Source organism: Anabrus simplex, chromosome 2 (assembly GCF_040414725.1).
Source record: "Anabrus simplex isolate iqAnaSimp1 chromosome 2, ASM4041472v1, whole genome shotgun sequence".
NCBI lineage: Eukaryota > Metazoa > Arthropoda > Insecta > Orthoptera > Tettigoniidae > Anabrus > Anabrus simplex.
The window spans coordinates 1159812877-1159831063 of NC_090266.1; the positions used below are offsets into that span (position 1 = coordinate 1159812877).

The window sequence follows — 18187 nt, forward strand, 5'->3', positions numbered from 1 at the left end:
TTCCTTGCGTTGCCGGTTATATTAAGATTCAATAGTTATTTATTATAATAGGCCGACGGAGCGACAACTCGAGCAATTTTACTCGAAGTATCTCTCCCATTCGCCGTGCATAACGACAAACGTGATTAACAAACACAGATAAGGAATGCCCCTATTGGCTATACTGAGTTTAAAGTTCGACTTGTATCGTATAGGTGGCAGTGGTGAGAATTGTTTTTGTGCGTGTGTTTCGTGTTGTGGCTTTTGTGGTAAAAGAAGAATTAACTTTGATACAAAACTGTTTTTAAAACGGTTTTGAAGCTGCAGTAAGGGTGCATTATCTTTCGAATTTTGGACTGGTAAGTTTAATGTGGCAGTCTTTTCGCGTCTTATTAACTGTTGATATGATTTACATTGCTCAGAAGCGCAGTGGCATGTTGCGACATTAACTTAATTTCAGCTTTAGAGAATAACAGAAGTAATAAAAACGACAATAGTGAAGGTAAGGACGTGAAATTCATCGCAGTATGTGGTTTTAAATTGCGTGAATAGTTACGGGTGTTGTTGACATTGTCTGTAACCTGTTACACATAGCGCTCAAATTCGTGTTTAGTTTCGTTTAGAGGTTGTTTTTTAACAATAGTAAGGACGGTAATTTAACATTTGCTGGCAGTCATCAGAGGTGGAAGTGCAGACATGGTCTTGTTTATTTTGCCACTGACACTGTGTATCATAACCACATTTTTCGTGTACCTCGGATGTCATTGAAGACTAAAGCCAGTCCCTAAGGTGATGGATATTGGAATGCATTTTGTAGCTCTAGTAGGCATATTTTGGACGAACTGCATATTCTTAAAAACTAAATTTTCTGTTTCTGTCTCGTATGTGTATTGTAACTTCGGTGTACTAGAATGACATTCGGTTCATTTACAGTGGATATGATCTTGAGAGGTTACAGTGCTATTTTTTATTTTTTATAAGGTTGTGAATAGTATCATTAGGGTCCATCAAGTTCTTGCTAAGTTTCAAAACAGAGCCTATAGATCTTAATGATTGGAACTGGGTGATATAACAAGCCAATTCAAATTTCAAGAAGAAAGAAGAAAGATCTTAATGACAGACAGCAACTGCATTGCTTATAAATATTGAAACCAGTTTTGTTTGGCAAGATGTAGCATGGAGTGCCATGCATTTCACTTTACATTGTATTGTCTCGTGTTTTTCATTTTACCTGCTTATGAACTTCTGTGATGGAGAGGAAACGGTTAAAGGTTTGCAGGATATATTTATATTAATGGTAGCAGAATGTTGTAAATCCTTGGTTTGTACTGTGTTGTTGAATCAGTGTAGGTCTACACCATGTCTGCATCATTGTTCTGAATATTTTTGATGTTTTAATGGGATATTATAAAGATTAGGAGGGTTTTCTCATTATGACATGGTCAAAAAGAGAGAAATGTAATTTGTCATGTTGGAATGGGTTATGTCTTACTGTATAATTTAATGTGATTAGCAATGGGATGCATTGGACACTGCTTCACTTACCCCGGAACAGCATTTACATTAGTTTCAAATGTTCTAATTATTGCTATTTTATCCTGTTTGAACGCTCAGGTTTCCTCCTGTCCGTGAGTAAATTGCTGCTTCAGTTAGGGCTGAAGTTACATGCTGAAGCTATGCGAATTTATTCTACAACATCCTACGCTTTCAAAACATTCCATGTAGGTCTATTGAGTACATATAGGCTACACTACATTTTGAACAGAAGCATGATCGTCTGGCTGTGCTAAAGTTCATCCATCGCCAGACAGCAGCAAGTTATGGTCATAGGAGAAGGGGGTGGAAAAGAAAAGAAACTAAACATTTGCTTTGTACATGGGTTGTAATGATGCTAAGCTAGCAATGAACATTAGCAGGTTGTTGTTTTTTTACTGTGAAATGACAAATGTATTAACAGTTGAATGTATAAAATTAATAGAAATAAATTACACTATAGCATAACAGATTTAATTCTAACTGAATTCTTTTCTCGTTGCGGTGCAAATTTGGTTTTATAACGTGTAGTTCGATCAATTTTCTTAATTGATACATTAACAATATTTTGGGTTTTTGCTGTATGAAGGATATTTTAGGAAAGGTTCTTATTTTCATATTTGTTGCTTCTTACTTGAACATAGTCTAGAGGTCACCATAAGCCACTGATGATTAGTATTAGGCCTATATATTTACGATATTGGTGGACGTGAATGAGGTAGGCTAACTCAAGCGTTTATCATGACTACTATATGTCCATGAGATGGGATAGGTGCAGTAGATTATGTGCAGCCTGTTCTTATGTTCAGTGTTATGACGGTACAACTACACAAGTTTAGATTACAGTGATGCATATGAAAATAAGTAAATAAAAGTAATATTATTGTTTTTTTAAAGGTGCCTTCATTTGCAGTTTAGATTTTAGAGAGATATCAGGGCATCAGAATTCTATCCCACTGGACTCAACTATAACATGCTGCAACTTACACGAGTGATATGGACAAGTCACTTTTGAATGCCCCCAAATGCCTCTGACTTCAGCCAGAATCTATCTCGCTATCTTGAGAATGGAGGAACAACAATTAACGGACTGCACCATTGAGGTTGAGACAGTTTAACAGGTAGTTTTTCTGAAAACACCAATTCTGTCAATTTTGAAACTTGTTAAAGGTAACTTTTACTCTTCCTTGTTCTTCTTAATTTTCATCACATCAATTCATTTTGCTCATTCTCACTTCATATGCTGCAGTGTTCAGTGCTTTCTTATAGGCAGTCTCTACATAGCACAAATTTCAGGTACTCCACAAGACTTGATCCAGTAATCTTTGAGTTATCAGCCCAATATCTTAGGCCTACCCTCACGGTTACATGGCTAACATACCAAACCTTAAGTTGAAACAAACTTAGTAGGCCCTATGTATATTATGCATTTCACAGCCATCAATGTCCTGTGATTCTCTTTCTTCGACTTTCCTTTATGGCTTTGAAATTACCGGTATCGTGAGTCGGCCATGTTATGAGTAGTTCAACTTCAGTCGGTATCAGTTATGTCATTTTCAATGTAATACTCTCTGTCACAGTGTTGTTTACTTATATTGTAATAATTGCAGTCTATAGGCCTAGTATACTGCCTGTAGCCTACACAAGTTCAGTGCTCATATAATATGACTGCAAGTACTAAAGTGGAGTTTTGTTTTGTAAGTTTAGAAAATGAAATAAGAAGTGTTAACAATTTCATTATCATCATCCAAACAGCATGTTTATGGATTCAAAACATAGTGATCTTCAGCATCCTCTACTCCTGCAAGTCTGACTAGGTACTTGTATTGTGGTGTCTGTTCTAGCTTATGTAATCAGCTGGCTCTAAAATTGGAGAAAACAAGACAAAACATGAGGGCCAGAAATTTTGTACTCTTCGTAATATCTTCTGGTGTTATTCGAATTGGCCAGCCCCATAGTGTTGGGGTAGCATGCCTGTCTCTTACCCAGAGGTCCTGGGTTCGATTCCTGGCCAGATCAGGGATTTTTACCTGGATCTGAGGGCTGGTTCGAGTTCCACTCAGTCTACGTGATTAAAAATGAGGAGTTATCTGATGGTGACATAGCAGCCAAGAATAATGGCCGAGAGGATTCGTTGTGTCGACCACATGACACCACATAATCTGCAGGCCAAAGCCCTTAGGAGCTGTTGTGCCATAGGGTTGGTTTGGTGTTGTTGAAGTTACATAACCTGAAGCTGTCTGCCCATGAAATAATTTGAAAAACGTTACTGATAATTATTACTTTTATAATAAAAAGTCGTTAACCAGTGCCGGGCTGAGTGGCTCAGACGGTTAAGGCGCTTGCCTTCTGACCCCAACTTGGCAGGTTCGATCCTGGCTCAGTCCGCTGGTATTTGAAGGTGCTTAAATACGTCAGCCTCGTGTCGGTAGATTTACTGGCACATAAAAGAACTCCTGCGGGACTAAATTCCGGCACCTCGGCGTCTCCGAAAACCGTAAAAGAGTAGTTAGTGGGACGTAAAACAAATAACATTATTATTATTCTTTAACCAGCTCCCTCTGAGGATCAGTGGGTACAGTTTCGGCCTCAAGATCCGAAGATCCTGGGTTTAAGCCTGGCAGAGATAGTCTGATTTTTTAAAGGATGGAAGTACATTTGGCACTACATATTCATGCTCCAGTTCAGCATCTCTGGTACGGTATCTCATTTGGCGTTTATACGACAAAATGAATTAACACTCAGCCACTGATCACCCAACAGAGATCTATTTCTCTGTCATTTGGTGGAGTAAAATGGAATGTCAAAATTGACACACAGGCATCCTAAATAGCGTCAGATGAAAATGGCTGCTCATGTTAGTTAAGGTTGTATGACTGTTATTGTTATTATATTGAGTCACATAGCTGCATTCGGGATACAGAGGGTTTGAACCCCACTTTTGGCAGCCCTGAAGATGGTCCTCAATGGTTTCCCATTTTCACACCAGGCTGGACCTTAATTAAGGCCACAGTCGATTCCTTCCTGATCCTAGCCCTATCCCATCATCGCCATAAGATCTATCTGTGTTGGTTTGATGTAAAGCAAACTGTTAAAAGAAAATTATTGTTATTATTATTATTATTATTATTATTGTTGTTGTTGTATAGTTGCATTATTGTTGAACTCTTTAATCAAACTATAGTAGGCTGTAATCAGTGCAATATTATGTTTATCATATAGGCTATTGATATTTCCTGCACTTGAATACCAGCAATTAAAATATAGGGTTCTTTCAACTGCATTCTGACCAACAAAAAGGAATGCATGTACCCAAATCTGGTGATTATATAAAAACAGAATGGGATTATCTTTAACATTTGAAAGTCAGTGGACTTGGGTCGAGTTTTAACAGTGGTGCTTGTTATGTTGACTTATGAGGACTGACACCTAGCATCAGTCCATCTTCATCTTTAATTACAGAGTGGTTTGGCCGTGCGGTTAGGGGCGCATGGCTGTGAGCTTGCATTTGGGAGATAGTGGTTTTGAATGGTTTCGATGCCCACTGTCGGCAGCCCTGAAGATGGTTTTCTGCGGTTTCCCATTTTTCACACCAGGCAAATGCTGGGGCTGTACTGTAATTATAATGCTTTCTGTTCAAACACAACATTTTATTAATGTGATGAAAACTTGTGACTCATCAGCATTCTAAATATATTGATGAGGTGAGTGAAGGATAACTTTTCCCACTTTTTTTGCTGTCTTCACATTAATGTGGAAGATCCTCCATAGTTTGGTCTGAAATGAATGTTGTGCTGCTTTCTAAAGTTTTGAAGTCAATCATTTGAGACCTTGGAAGTCTCTGTTTTCTCTTTCAGTTGCTTCATCACTGCCTTATAAATCAGTAGTTGCACTTCACAACTTCAGTCTGGTATGTTGTTCAGGAGTCAGTATTATGATGTTAATTCCTTCTGAAACTCTTCTTGTTTTTCATAATTTCTGTCCCTTTGTGGAACAAATCTGATGATGTTTGTACGTCATACTGTTTGACACTTACAAGAATTAACATGGAACAACATATAGGATGTGTTTACTAGCTCATAAGCTGTTGCTTGTATATTTGTTCACTTGCATACAAGGCATAAAAATTGTTTTCATTTTGAAGATGTTCAATTAGTTGGCTACCATAGTTTCTACTGCCAAGTAGAAAATTTCTGTCGTGAGTCAATGAGGTTGCCCCATTATGTTTTGGAAATATTGTTTATTGAAATGAGAGTGCTTCAAAATTTTGTTAGCACAGTAAACGTTATGTCCAGAAACCTATATGATATGACATTATGAATTGACTGGCTGTATAATTTAGCCTAGTTGATTTGGTGCTCCCATATTGTGCCTGTGTGGTTTGAAGGCATGCTTTTCGGTGTAAACATCGATACGATTAAGAAAGTGAAAAATCTGTCTTAGTCTTTCATTCATATTCTTAGTGATGTGCTTGCAAGTTTGACTTCCGGTGGTTCTTCTGTGGTTTCCCATTTTCACACCAGGCAAATGCTGGGGCTGTACTGTACCTTAATTGTAATGCTTGAGCTGTGATAAATGCCCCACCATGTGCTCGTTGCCATCTTTGGAACCAAGCGTCAGTTGACAACCGAGAGTCATATGATACATTACCTGACTACCTACTCTCCCTTCCCTTTGTTTTATCTTAATAGACAGCTATGTCTGTGTAAAGTTTCATCCTAATTAGACATAACTTAGATATTATTATAGTATTGACTAGGAGGATGGATGTATATTCAGTCCGTCAGCGATGCCGCTGGTGGGATCCTCAACAGCTCTGCCATCAGCTGTCATAGATGGCCTAAGCATCACTGAAGAGGCGTACTAGGGAAATGAGGAGTGAGGTGGTTTTCCGTTGCTTTCCTCACCGAGCCAGAGTTGCTATTACATATCAGTCTGCCAAGCCCACTGAAATGCATACACCAACCGACCCTATGAGCAACATTTTCACACCATTCATAGCAGGGACTGGCTGCATACTAGGAGGATATCAAAAATAATTTTGTACAATTTTGTAAGAACTACCACCTTGGGTATAGAATGTGGGCACCTGCTATACCAATCTGGGATGAAATCTATTAAACTTAAACCTTCTTCTGCAGTGGGATGTCTGACATGATGGTGATGGTATAGCCTCAGCTACCATGTGCTGGTATTTTGATTGGGCTCTGTTTAGGCTATCTACAGGTTGGTTTCAAAATTCCATTTTTGTTTACAAGATGAAAGAGAAACCAGAGTTTTTTTTATGACATATTACTGAGTTTTAGTTACTTTTTTCAGGTAAACTTTGAATGTGACACTAGAGACATCTTAATTTGATTTTGTATGACATAGAATGGAATTTTTTTGCCCTTTAAACAACTGAGTAACTCTGCCAGGTTTGAACTCTCATTCTTGGGATCTGGAGAGTGATACACCTCAACTGATCCAGCTTTGAGAGATTAATTACATTCATGTTTCTGTATACCACTAAAAAAAAATCATCAATAATACGTCTAATAATAATAAAGTGTGTTCAACCTGCCTTCAGTTGCTGAGATGAGCATGTTGGCTATTTGGTTCAGATCACATAGCTGTGAGGTTGTGCTCAGGATTTGGTGGGTTCAGACCCTTCTTTCAGCAGCCCTGAAAATGATTATACAGTGTTGCCTATTTTCACACCAGGCAAATGCTCAGGCTGTGCCTTAATTAAGGTCATGACTGCTTCCTTTCCAGTCCTAGCCCTTTCTATTTCTTGCATCACCTAAAATCTTTTGTGTGTTAGCGACGTGAAACCACGAAGGGGAAAAAGAGGTCAGTTGCTGTAGATTTTAAAAGGCAACAGAGTATGGGGTGCTTACCCTGAAAATGAGTTCTTTAACTTGTCTTAAAGTCTACTGTTAAAGTATTCCTGCTTATAAGCACTCATGATTGACGTGCCAAGCGGTTGCACAAGAATTCTGTACTACCGCCTCACCATCTCACAGTTTTTAACTTTTCATCATGCTTTTTATGAAAAACTTTTTAACTAACATTTCATTTTGTGTCCGGTGTTTTTAATGAATTCATTCTTACTGAGGATGACCCAGTGCCAGGTCAAGACATGTCTATGTGTAAAGTTTCGTCTTAATTGGACATAAAATATTATAGTATTGACTAGGAGGATATCAAAATAATTTTGTACAATTTTTTAAGAACTAGCACCTTGGATATAGAATGTTGGCATCTGCTATGCCAATCTGGGATGAAATCTATTAAACTCATACCTTGCATAAGTCCTGTACTGTTTACTTGAAATCTCATATTATGCATTAGTTTACGAAGTAATATTTACATTGAGTAGGGCACTGCAGTTTATATAAGTCAATCCAAAGATGTAGTATAGGGCCTACTCGTCATCGCAGGTGGTAGCATGGTTACTTACTAGCCTATCAGTATCTACATATATACTATAAAGCTGTATAGAGTCAGCTTTTTTGCTTGTCTGTCAGTTTTTCATGTCCATCTGCAGTTAGTGGCTAGACATGGAAGATCTTTGAGCAACTAAGATGATTCTTTCTATATAAGAATCACATAGATCCTGTGAAAGTTTGGCTTGTGTATTCTTTACTCTGTATTCCTTTCCAAGAGAGATACCATTTAAATGAGACATAAAATGACTCCTTAGAAGTGATGCAGTGCATATATAGCTGAATCATCAGTGCTTGTGGTGGGACGGGATGAAATCTTGTTAAAACTCTTAAAATACATTCAATCCATCCCAGAACTTTTAATACAGGCTCAGTTTGTTTCAGAACTTATATTGAAGATTCTTTTAAATCAGTGATATGTAGAAGTCGGGGGGGAAAATAAAGAAAATTCATTTCAAGCTCACAGCAAATCTTTCAAACCATTGAGCCTCACCATGTGCTCGGTGCCATCTTTGGAACCAAGCGTCAGTTGACAACTGAGAGTCAAATGATACATTACCTGACTACATACTCTCCTTTCCCTTTGTTTTATCTTAAATGTTAGGGGAAAAGAATACATCCATCCACTGTATACAGCCTATTACAGTGATTTCTTTTCATGGAAGTGGGTGTCATGAACAAAGTAGCTTCTGAAAATAGAGCTAAAGTGATGTTTATATCATTAGTTGGACTTCCATTTAGTGGTGAAGGAATGGTTAAAAGAAAAGGTAAGCAATTTTGTTTCACATCGCACTGACACAGAGAGATCTTATGGCAACGATGGGATAGAAAAGGGCTAGGATTAGAAAGGAAGCGATTGTGACCTTAATTAAGGTACAGCCTCACCATTTGTCTTGCATGGAAATAGGAAACCATAGAAAACCCTCTTCAGTGCTGCCATCAATGAAGTTCAAACCCACTGTCTCCTGAATACAAGCTAACAGTTACGCAATCCATACAGCACGGCCAACTTGTTCAGTACAATTTTATGAAATGATTAATAAAAAGTTCCACCTTTACAATATTGATAATATCATAGAACTGTTCAAAGTTGACAATATGGGCTAAATATGACTTATATTACAAGTATTGCTCAGTACAGATAAAAGAAAATCGTCATGCAGATTGTCAACGTTGTCCAGCGTCAGCAGACAGGTCTCATAGCCATGACAAGGAAAACACATGGAATTATTATGATATTAATACATTAATGCAGTGAAACTTTTCATTTTCAGACATCGAAGGGACTTAACAATTTGTCTGCATCTCGGAGAGAGATTGCTCAGTCTAACAGTAAATTTTTAGTGTACATTATGTATGCTTACCTTCACTCTCTAAATATGATATAAATGCTTTAGATGTTTGAAGTCGAAAGGGTCAAAGAAAGGAAGATATCATGCCATTTTATGCTAGGTCTAAAATAAGTTATGCAATATTTTAAGTTCACAATGTTAACTCGTGAATTATGTACAGTACAACATTACAAAATTCTCTGAAAATGTCGGAAAAGCCTTAATATCTACTGCAGTCTTATTGTTGTACACTCATGAGCAGTGGAATTAGAGATAGTTGTTGTAGTGGGGAAATGGTGCTGTGTTCGGCAGAATGTGTAAGATACGAGACCTCAGCACATTTGATCATGGCCAGATTATCAGCGTCAGACATAGGAGGCACTCCATCTCTCTCTGAAGTTGTACAGGCACTGAGCCTTCCAAGGGCTGCCGTATTAAGAGTGTTCTTGAGTTCTTGGTTTCAGGAAAAGCCACCGTTGCCAGGGTCAACTGTCATGGTGTACGACACATTGATGAAAGGATCGCCACCGGCTAGCTCAGCTCGTAAGAGCATATAGACAAACCACAGTGCAATAGACCACTCGTCAATTCAATGCTGAAGAACAACAATGTGTGAGCAGCCATACCATCCAGAATCAGGGTACAGTTGGAGGTGTCCCATGAGGTTACCTCTGCTCAACACCAGTCACAAGGCATGGTGACTGACATGGGGAAAGGAACACTGCCATTGAACGCTCAGAGCATGGAAAAAGGTCGCCCGGACAAATGAGTTGAGGTACTGTTCGGTACACGCCAGTGGCTAGGTATGGGTGAGTCGTCATTGAGCCCAGTATTCGGGAGATAGTAGGTTTGAACCCCACTGTCGGCAGACCTGAAAATTGTTTTCTGTGGTTTCCCATTTTCACACCAGGCAAATGCTGGGGCTGTACCTTAATTAAGGCCACGGCCGCTTCCTTCCCTGTCCCATCGTCGCCATAAGACCTATCTGTGTCGGTGCGACATAAAGCAACTAGCAAAGAAAAAGTCGTCATTGACACGAGGCAATGGATCCCTCTTGCCAGCAGGGTAGAGTTCAGGCTCTTAGTGGTGGTATCCTTGTATGGGGACTGTCTACATGAAATGAATGGGACCTCTGGTGCATCTGACAACGTCCCTTAGCAGCAAACTTCATGGGAACCTGCTGGCAGATCATGTTCACCCCTTTATTTGCCTCTAGTAACCTCCAGACGACCTATACCTACAATAAGACAGTGCTGTAGCTCCATAATTGTGGCTGATTGGATCAGTGAGCACTCAACGGATTTGAAGATGCTTGCCTAGCCCCGAAGAGCCACAATTTCAATCCCATCTGGGGGTGTCTTGAGGGATGTGTGTGTCCTGGACACTGCTCAGAACAATCTTCATAGATTATGGGAGACTGTGCAGTGATAATGGATCAGTAAAGCTCATTAACACCTCCAGTGTCTTACAGAGTCTGTGCCATGCTGCATCGTCACTGTCTTTAAGGCAAAAGGGGCATATGTATAATTGTACTTATTTATGTCTTTACTACACAGAATTTATCTGCAAGCACACGAAGACTGCATGTAATCTTTTCTGCATACTTGACAAGTTCAAGTTTACACAAAATTCCCTTAAAAAAAGAGAAATTATAATTCCACCCTAGGGAATATTGTGTATTATAAATCGTTATTATAGAACATTATGAATATGTGATACATAAACTGTAAGTTCAACTTCTCTTTTTGCGGATGGTCAGTCATTTACTTTTGGATGCCATGTCACTTGAGACAAGGTAACTGAAAAGTGATTGAAGAAAAAATGAAGTTATAGTATGGGTCGAATTGATTGCAGTAACCAGACTTCAGGCCCATCCGTCGAGCAATATTTTACTTCATTTATTTACCTGCTTCCAGCTAATGGTACTGGAGGGCTAGGCGAGAGGACTAGGGGGTATGGTGTATGGAACACTTACTGTCTTTTTGTCAGTACAGTACATTTCTGTACATTTCTCAAAACTAATTTTTTCATTTTTGTAACACACAAGAACTGTGTATTAGATCTTGAAATCCCAGTTCTGTTCAGATATAAAGCAATCTTAAGGACTCTCAAGCAGTTGTCTGTTTCCGTGAGTGAGAGTTGATATTATTTCATTTGGGACATAAATATTTGTCTGCAGTTGTGGAGAGCCTGTACGGAGAGGTTTAACTGTATTACATTAATGCTAGAATTTGATAAAATAGTTAATCAAGGGAGATAGTTTTTAACTGAATATTATGTGAAAGCTAGGAAAAGGATTAAAACCATCCTGCTACTTCCTTTATTCCACTTCAAGCACTGTGAACAATTAGTGTCTGATTATATGTCTGCTACTGTGCTGACTTCCCAGAGTGATATGGGTATTTCTTTCAGTATATCAGGTAGAACATACAGTAGAGTAGCTTTATTGCCTCCTTTTTGACATCGTACAGTTTATCCAAAGTATTTCACGTATAATGTTGTTGCTCACTTAACACTACCCAGGGGACACATACAGGGTAGTACGGAGGTCATTTGTGGAAATGTGAGCAGCGGTCACCCCTGAATATTGGGGAGCTTCTGCTAGTCGTCTCTAACCTGGTATCTGTCTTCTCTCCTAGGTTGCAGAGTAATTAGTAGCCTACTGTTGTTTCTGTAATGTTGCTCGCTTAACTCTACCCAGGGGACATATACAGGGTAGTACAATACAGGGTAGTACAGAGGTCATTCCTGGAGATACGAGCAGCGGTCACCTCTGAATATTGGGGAACTTCTGCTGGTCGTCTCTAACCTGGTATATGTCTCCTCTCCTTGGCTACAGAGTAGTACTGTACTGTATGGTTGGAAAAACACATGCAGAGAGTAGATGCAAAGTTAAATGATACAATAACTTACGTTGCATCATTGGTACTCTGAAGTCGACTCCATGCCACTAGCTTCCTGTGGTGAGTCATACTCCTCTACCACACCTGAGGAAAAAGCACTGCTGGGGGAAGCTAAGAAGATCTAGGCATCGCCTTCTTTGCCACTCCACCAAGAATTCTGCCATCTGTCACGATGACTACTTCGATTGAGAAGACCAGCCTGTCCCACTGCAGACACACTCGTTGCAGATGGGTTTCATTTAAATCAAAGCTGGACGGGTGATTGGTCTATGGAAACATTGGGATCACGTGACTACTCCTTATATCCAATGAAGAAGTCAAAGAGTTTGACTTCCCAAGAAAGCTTTGGTGCCACCTCAGCAGGCTTAGGACTGGACACGGCTGCTGCGATTACTTCCGGCACAAGTGGGGCTCGTTCAGCTCAGCAGCATCCGTCTGTGGTCTGGAGGAACAGACTGTCGAACAGCTCGTGTAGTGTTGCCCACTGTTTTTACTGCGGAAGCCCTAATGGCCTCTTCAGTCTCGTCCCCAAAGCTCTCAGATGACTGCAGCATGTGAATCTTCATGTATAGTTTTGTAGTTTTATCCATTCTGTGCAATCATCATGCAGTTAAAAGAAACTTATTTACTGTTGATCATTGTTTGAATGGCTGATATATAATATTTCAACCAAATATTATGTAAAATTAATACATACTGTATATTGATACTTGCAACTTTTGTTTCCTTACAAATGATGGTAGGAAGATGTTCGGGTCATTGTCAGTCAATACTAATCTCTAATTATTTTGTGTATATAGAGTATTTGTGGAAAATTGCAATTTCTCGATGTGACTTCTTCTTGTGTTTTTCTACTTTTTGGACTTATATTCTTACTGGCAAAAAACTTGTGGAAAGCATATGAAAATGTCACTATATGCAATGTACAACATAGTTAATTGCTGGCTATATACAGTAAAAAATAGTTTGGAATATCAAGGATGCAGTGCAGTAATGAAGATACAGGATATTGTTTATTGTATCACAGACACACACACAAAACCTGGAAATATGAACTTATACAAACTCATATATTTTTCTTCCATTACACAGGCCTGTAAAATGGAGGTGATGGAAAATTGTTTTCGAAATTCCCTGTGAATTTTACATAATTTGGTATGATGATTCCAAATATAACAACCGTTTTTTTGTATCATGTCAGAATTTTTCACAAAGTTCATTTGAATACATAAGAAATGATGAAATAAACTCATGTTGTGATACAAAGATATGCTTGCTAATGAAAATTAAAAATTGCATCAGTGCAAAATTTTATTTCATGTTATGAACAGAAAACCACTCTTAAGGGTTTTTTACGTACATCTTATACATCCTTGTGGTGTCTTTTTTGTTTCTGAGCAAAGCTCCATTGCCAGTCCTACTTTTGTAAGATGCTTATTGTACTTCTCTGTGTAACAACCAACAGTAATCTGCAATCATATTGACATTCCATCTACCATGGTATCTGCTTTCCATTTCTTTGATATATATATATATTTTTTTTTTGCTAGTGACTTTACGTTGCATCGACACAGGCAGGATCCGGGAGATAGTAGGTTCGAATCCCACTATCGGCAGCCCTGAAAATGGTTTTCCGTGGTTTCCCATTTTCACACCGGGCAAATGCTGGGGCTGTACCTTAATTAAGGCCACGGCCGCTTCCGTCCATCTCCTAGGCCTTTCCTATCCCATCGTCGCCATAAGACCTATCTGTGTCGGTGCGACGTAAAGCCCATAGCAAAAAAAAAAAAGAAAAAGACACAGGCAGGTCTTATGGGATAGGAAAGGGCTATGAGTGGGAAGGAAGCGGCCATGGCCTTAATTAAGGTACAGCTCCAGCATTTGTCTGGTGTGAACATGGGAAACCATGGAAAAACATCTTCAGGGCTGCAGACAGTGGGATTCGAACCCACTATCTCTTTGATATCTTGATGGAATCATTCATCGGGCCGATGACCTAGCTGTTAGGCCCCTCTAAACAACAAACATAATCATCGAATCATTCACCCTGTTTTTTGCTAACAGCACCAACATTTCCAAGAAAGAAATCCAAATGTCAATATAGGAAATGAACCTTCTGGCTTATTGAAGGGCAGTATCTTTGAACTTCTTTAAGATGTTGGGGGTGCTTATACAGTAGTTTCGAGGAAAGTTCCGTGAAACATCTTTGAATGCTGTCCAAGCCTCTTTCTGAATAATGTCCATTTTTTATTCAGATACTTCATCTCTGAAGAGTTTCTGAATATCTGGACCCACGAAAACACCTTCTTTTACTTTTGAGAGTCCCTGAAATTTGTTGCGCAAGTATTGAAAACACTCTCCTTCGTGCGGCAAGGCCGTAAAAAATTGTTTCGTTAGTCCAAGCTTTATATGAAGTGGTGGAAGGACTATTCTTCGATCAACTAAACTAAAATTTCTATGAAACACTTTTCCACCTTGTCAGTAGCCTACTTTACATTTTATTATAATTATCTACCGTACATGTTTCGAAAGCTACTGCTCTCTTCCTCAGTCATGCAAAAACATCTAACAAAGTCCTTGGACTTGACACATTTGTATAATACAGTCATCAACAAAACAAATTATACATACATCTTGAAATCATTAAAATATTTATTTTGTGTCTTGACTGTTCACTTGCCTCTGAAGGTCAATGGCAGCATGCACAGGAGCAAGGACATGTTTGTTTGGTTCACACAAGTATAATTTTTTTTTAAATTTTAAATTTTGACAAATTTGGTACCAGCTAAAACTGAAGAACTTGACGATTAAAAATGGCTCGCATGGTCAGACAGGTTTAAGAGGAGGAATTTTGATTTATATGAAAGGTCTTAGAACTATAGCAGTGTAAATAAGGATTTAAGGAAAGGAGAAGTTTCAAGAACAGAGCAGAAAGCATTTCACATTTTAGTATATAGTGACTAAATTAATAGGTTTTATTCATTTTATGATTTGAAAATTATTCCATTTTTAAAGGTTTTAGTAAATGACATAGTACGTGAACATTTTAGACACAAAATAAATATTTTAACGATATCAAGGTTTATATATAATTTGTTTTGTTGATGACTATTGTACAAATGTGTCAAGTCCAAGGATTTTGTTTGATGTTTTTGCACCGCTGAGGAAGAGAGCAGTAGCTCTCGAAACATGTACGGTAGATAATTATAATAAAATTTAAAGTATTGACAAGGCAGAAAAGTGTTTCATAGAAATTGAGTATAAGCCAATACGGACAAGATTGAACATCATGGTTAAAATAATCAACTAATCTTTCTCGTAAAATAATTTCCCTTCCAGGTTCTAAATTCTTCCTAAGTGGCCACTCTTCTTCAATCCAGTGCTGAACCGTATCTCTACCATTTCATAAACACAGGAAGCAAGGGAATTTAGTGTAGCCTGCCTGCTGTCCAGGAAGCATGGTTATTACCTTTAGACCACCGCATATCATCCAATCATGATCATTGTATTTCAGTTTTTAAGTTCTCGTAGCATTCTTTCACGTGGACAGTGCCTTACAGGCACTGAAGCATAGTTGTTACCATTGTGAAGAAGCACTGCTTTGAGGCTTCTTTTCGATCATTCAATAAAGAGCCTCCACTCTTCGACGTCATACTGCACTTGAAACTCATGAAGCAGTCCACTGATATCAGTGCAGTAAACCAGATAATTTTCTTGTGAAAAATAAGGTATAAAATTTCTTTCTCTGTGTCTGAACCCTGAAAGAAAGGTACCATGAGCCAATAAGTTCCTTTCTTTTAACCTAGAACCAAACAGTTCTGCTGAATCTTTAGAAAGATCTAAGCTTCTAACCAAGTCATTGATTTCAGGTTGTGAAAAAAGTTTGGGCTCTGCGCCGTCTGTAACTACGAATTCATCAGAATTTTCAGATTTATTTCCAGTGTCCTCAGCTAAGTTTTCTACTTTATCTGAGGGTGAAGGTACAGGTATACCTGGTCTACGAGGTACTGGGCGTCTTGCTGAGTGAACATTAGGGGAAGCGATCCTTTCTTACTTTTTTTTAGATTGTACCCACTTAGATTACATGAACAGAAGTAACAGTCTCCAAAACAGACGGGTTTCTCCTTACCTTGAACCATTGTCGGAGTTCTTCCACACAGATGCAGCATACCTTATGTGGAGCCCATGGTTTATCCTGATCACCTAGTTTTGTCCCAAAGTACGGATAATAAACATTTTTTACAAAGCCAGCAATGTTTGTTTATTGTTTCTTCACAGTATGTTCTCCACAAAGGTAACAGAAATATTCAGGTGAATTATGACAGCCCCTTGAGGTCATTTTATGTACTCAATGTTTAATGCACCTCACGAAATTAATTCACTACGACTGCAGTAAAACTTTACTTGTTGCAAAGAAATCTAGACTGGAATAACAACCATCTCACTCAACGTTCTAGTGACAACTGACTTCGGAAATGAACAACAACAATGGAACTGCACTTGTACAACAACAATGCATCCGGCATTAAGTCAGAATTATTTCATTTTTGTGAAATAACTAACAGCAGGGGTGTACAAATTGCATTACAGTAATATGTATTTTCTGCTGGCCTTAAAGTTAAAATACTGATATGTGTGAAAATGGTGCGTGATTGAATTTCATTACTTTTTCTGAATTCAACACCCAAAAAACTGTAAATCAACGATTACTTTTTAGACAGTTTTTAAGTTGCAGGCCTGTGTTATCTAATACAAATAAACAATAATAATGAATGGTTGCAATTGTGGTGTCTTTTGGTTTCTTTCACTCTGCCTTAGTACCGTGTACGGCCTCCTGTACCATGCTTTCTTTCAGTACGTTTATCTTGAGGAGGAAGATCGCATTCCATCTCCGCAACTTTAATGAGGTCTAGGAGTGTGTGTGAAGGTTGTGAACGATCAAAAACAGCCGTTTTCAGTCTGTCGCATGCCTGCTTAATGGAGTTCATGTCTTGTGAATTAGCTGGCCAGTTCATATGTTTCATACCTGCTTATCTTGAAAAGTTCCTCATTGCTGCACCTTGATGAGGGTGAGCATTGTCCACAATACTCCAAACTGTTTTTGAGATGTATGTACATTTTGATGAAACACTTCCAAACTTGTCTCTTAACATTTGTGGATCTCTAGAACCTGTAACTGGCAGCAATATTTCATCATACAAATTCACACCTGGAGTGCCAACATTGATGATATCAATGCTTGGAAATGTTGCTAGAAGTTTGCTTAAATTGAAGTAGTTCTTTCTACATTCTCTAGATACGGTAGCAAAATAAATGTTTTATTTTTCACTAGCAGGAACCTTGGCCACATAGAAAAGTCCACAGGTAGTTTACTTCAAAATAATACATACATACATCACTATAGACCGTTATGCCTTCAGTGTTCAGTCTGCAAGCCTCTGTGAATGTACTGCATGTCGCCACAATCTTCTATTTGCAACAAGTGCTGTGGCCTCATTCAGTTCTATACCTCTTATCTTTAAATCGTTAGAAACTGAGTAACCATCGTCGTTTTGGTCTCCCTCTACTTCTCTTACCCTCCATAACTGAGTTCATTATTCTCCTAGGTAACCTATACTCCATTCGCCTCACATGACCCCACCACCGAAGCCGGTTTATGCGTACAGCTTCATCTATCAAGTTCATTCCTAACTTAGCATCTATCTCATCATTCCGAGTGCCCTCCTGTCATTGTTCCTACCTGTTTGTACCAGCAATCATTCTTGCTACTTTCATGTCTGTTACTTCTAACTTATGAATAAGATATCCTGAGTCCACCCAGCTTTCGCTCCCGTAAAGCAAAGTTGGTCTGAAAACAGACCAATGTAAAGATAATTTGGTCCGGGAGCTGACTTCCTTCTTACAGAATACTGTTGATCGTAACTGCGAGCTAACTGCGTTAGCTTTACTACACCTTGATTGAGTCTCACTTACTATATTACCATCCTGGGAGAATACACATCCCAAATACGCG

General features: G+C 38.6%; 1 protein-coding gene across 5 annotated transcripts in view; it reads left to right on the forward strand.

Annotated features, from left to right (window-relative positions):
• Positions 1-204: 204 nt before the first annotated feature.
• The window catches only part of HDAC4 (histone deacetylase 4), a 1180658-nt gene continuing 1162675 nt past the window's right edge, over positions 205-18187 (forward strand). For all 5 annotated transcript variants that reach the window (XM_068226410.1, XM_068226411.1, XM_067142123.2 and 2 more), the window contains exon 1: positions 205-338. The gene's annotated coding sequence lies outside the window, so the exon portion shown is untranslated. The remainder of the gene's footprint in view (positions 339-18187) is intronic.